The sequence below is a fragment of the Cynoglossus semilaevis genome, chromosome 11, assembly GCF_000523025.1.
Source record: "Cynoglossus semilaevis isolate Cse_v1.0 chromosome 11, Cse_v1.0, whole genome shotgun sequence".
Classification (NCBI taxonomy): Eukaryota; Metazoa; Chordata; class Actinopteri; order Pleuronectiformes; family Cynoglossidae; genus Cynoglossus; species Cynoglossus semilaevis.
In genome coordinates, this window is record NC_024317.1 from 1,191,884 (window position 1) to 1,195,398 (window position 3,515).

The 3,515-nt window shown below is 41.1% G+C and overlaps 1 protein-coding gene across 1 annotated transcript in view; it reads right to left on the reverse strand.

The window, feature by feature from the left end:
- LOC103385715 (caM kinase-like vesicle-associated protein) overlaps positions 1-3,509 on the reverse strand; it is an 11,024-nt gene extending 7,515 nt beyond the window's left edge. Inside the window, exon 1 of the mRNA XM_008319678.3 lies at positions 3,064-3,509. The gene's annotated coding sequence lies outside the window, so the exon portion shown is untranslated. The remainder of the gene's footprint in view (positions 1-3,063) is intronic.
- Between the last annotated feature and the right edge of the window lie 6 nt (positions 3,510-3,515).

Consider the following 3,515-nt stretch of genomic DNA (forward strand, 5'->3'; position numbering starts at 1 on the left):
ACATATCTGTGGTTTTCAGAAACAAACACCATGATGTAACAGCAGGATCCGACCACTGCAATTTCATGTTAATTCTATCAACTTCTGATGATCAACGTTCCTTCACACAGGAAAATAAAAGTTGCTCAGGCAGAAAGATCCTTTAAGGTGGTATGTCGAGATACCTTAAAAAACGGACTACCAGCTAGCTGTTGAACAAATACTGAACTGTATCGAACAGAAGTGTGAATTTTGCAAATCATCGTAGCCCTGATGTACGTACTGTAGATGGATGGATGGACGGATGGATGGATGGATGGATGGATGGATGGATGGATGGATGGATAACATGATGTTCATGCAGTAAAGTGGAGAGACAGGAGCTAATAATGAAGTACCACTTCCCTCTCCTGCAGTGAGGTCCACAGAGAACATTCCAGAAGGACAGTATCTGCTGATCTACTCCCGTCTGACTTTTTTTTTTTACTGTCACGTCACAGATTAACAGTCGTCAGAGCAGAGGCCGATCTGAACTGCTCTGAGTCAAGGTCGTTACAACAAACTGGTTAAAACTGCTGGGACACAGAACAAAGCAGAGAAATTTAAAAAAGATTACAATGTATTTAGTCAGATTAGATCAGATTAGATTAGATTAGATTAGATTAGATTAGATTAGATTACAGTTGTCAAATCCTTCATTGTCTCCAGTGTTTGTTCTGTTTATATGTAGTTAATCAAACTGCTGGATGTCTTTGATCTCCTAATTCATCTCTTAAATTTTTTTTTTAAAATGACATTTTCCGATGATGTGATGTTCAAACTTCTTCTTCTTAACTCTGTGATTCTAAAACATGAATTCAAACAATACTACTCTGTAACATTGTACTTTATTTTCTACTTTATTTTCTGGGCTCCGCCACCTTTATTTAATAAATAACTGTGTGTTTCTATTTTGGAGCGATGCTTTGTTGGTTTAAAGTCAGATCATGGCTCCAGGCCAGAGAAATCTGTGGCTCTGGAACTGGAGGCCAGTCTTTTTACAGGGAAACGGGCGCAGATGGCAGTGATACGCCGCCGCCGCCGCAGCCAAACTTCCAGTCCTGTAATGCCTCATTAAAGACCAAACTGTCACTGATGGTTCTTGTGAAAGAAGTCGAGAACATTTTTAGGTTTTTCACTTTTCAGGGGCGTCGAGTCAGAAACGACGAGAACAGAAAAAAAAAAAAAGTCTGCGTTGTTTTGGTTTGATTCTGATGTTTGTGAATCGGTTCCTTTCTCTGCTGCGACTCTACCATTCATCTCTTTAGGCATCACTGCTTCATCTGACCAGATTCTTCTGATGTTTTTTGTTGCCATGGCGACCAAGTTCTACAGTATGCACCATGGTACTGTCTACAGAGGAGCTCGGAGCTCACTCCACACTCCACCAAGACCTGGGCTGCTTCCTGTCACCAAAACTGTCACCAAAACTCCTCAAATGAACTCAATCACACTGTTCAACGGACTGACCACTGACTGGTCACATGACCAACCCAGGTGTCACCGCTCCGTCCACTGTAGCTCAGTGATTAAAGACGATGTGTGTGTTTGACGCCTTTTTAAAATGATAAGAAAATGTTTTGATTTTCCTTCTCTCTTCATCGTCGACGCTGTTTTTGAGCAAAAACGTCAGACAGAGAGAAAAGGATTGTCGACTCTGACGTCGACGCTGTTTTTGAGGAAAAACGTCAGACAGAGAGAAAAGGATTTTTTTTTTTTTTTTACGTAACACCACCTTTGTTTTTGCACCTTGAAAACCACCTGATGATGATCACGACTCTGACATCACAGCAACTCAACAAAAGGCAGCCGGGGCTGCAGCGTTGACCAACACTCACTAACTCACCTGCAGCAGATCAAAAAATAAATAAAATAAATAAAAAACACATAATACAGTAGAAAAAACACAGGGAGGGGAAAGGAAGTGCGGAACATTTTCATGATGCTGGTTAATCTTTACAAAAAGAAAAAAAGAAAAAGAAAAAAGAGAATGAAGGGTAACACCCACTGCAGCATGAAGCCTGTCATGTCAAACACACACTTTGACTTTTAAGGTTCCTCAGAAATCTCTAAATATAAGAGTAAAAAACAAGAGTTAAATAATAATAATAAAAAAGAAATATTACATTTGTATTGTTTAAGTGTGCAAAATACTTCACATAATAAAAAATTTACACTTTTTATATACTTTTTAAATTGAGTTTTATATATTTATACTTTTTAGGTTTTTGGATGAAATTACTGTAATTTTATAGAACTCACATGTTAAGATTGTAACAGCAAAAAAAAAATTAAATTCATATAATAACAACAACAATAATAATACTTTATCATTATAATAATTATTATTATTGTGCACTGTCCCTTTAGTGTAAGTAAGTACCCAGTGCTGGCAGGAGAACACATCGGTTCCCAGGACTTGTCCTCCTCGTGTGAATGTGAAGTGGCAGGTTTGAAACATTAGCCATTAAGTGGGAAGTGCGATCAGCAGCTCGTTGGCTGTGAAACGATGGCAAACAATGACAGGAGGCAGCGACACCGCGAGACTGTGAAGTGAAGAAGTGCTGCAGTCTGACTGTTACGCAAGTCAGAAGAAGAAGAAGAAGAAGAAGAAGAAGAAGAAGAAAAGGAGGAAGAAGACGTTCACGTGAACCCGTGCGTTTTGACAGTTCCATCAAAAGCTGCTCAACATTTGCGCATCGCCACCGGTTGGACGGACGGACGGACGGTGCACTTGAACGCACCACGCGGACAAAACTCTCCTGCAGGTTTTTTTTTTTTTCTGAAATCACTCGTCTCAAAAACACGGAGAATTTTTTTTTTTAATGGTTACAAAAGTTTTTCATTTTTTTTTTTTATGGTTACAAAAGTTTTTCTTTTTTTTTCTTTTCTTTATTTTATTTTATATCTAATCTCATCTGTTCCCGCCGAAAAGATCCGAGTGACGGATCCCAGCGTTTGTTACTTCCCGGCGGTTTTGTTGGTTTTCAGTCGCAGCGATAAGACGATACAGACAAACAATACACCGAACATGCTCTGACTTACCGTCAGTGGAGTACCGAAGGCGGGGATCAATAATCCAATCACTCCGTCCTGTGTGGAGTCTTTTCCGGCTCGTGTCTTGACTTTTCTTTGGCTGAATCCTCAGATTGTGCAGCCAGTCAGAGCTTCGAGCTCCTCCAGCATTTCTAACAAGTCCGCGTCTCCACCGGAGGATTACGTGAACGTGTGATGGAACAGCGGGCTGTGATGCAGGAAGGAGGGGAAGTGTGTGTGTGTGAGAGAGAGAGAGGGAGGGAGGGTGAGAGAGAGAGAGAGCCTGCGACTCTGTGGTCTCCTTCTGTTGTGTGTGTGTGTGTGTGTGTGTGTGTCAACCTTCCACCAACAGGATCATCATTTTAGGACCGCGGACCATATGTGGAGCTCACTCTGCTCAGCTGGAGGCTGCGCGTCAGATCCCGGCTCTGGAGGAAAACGGCAGGCTCCCAAGATGTTGA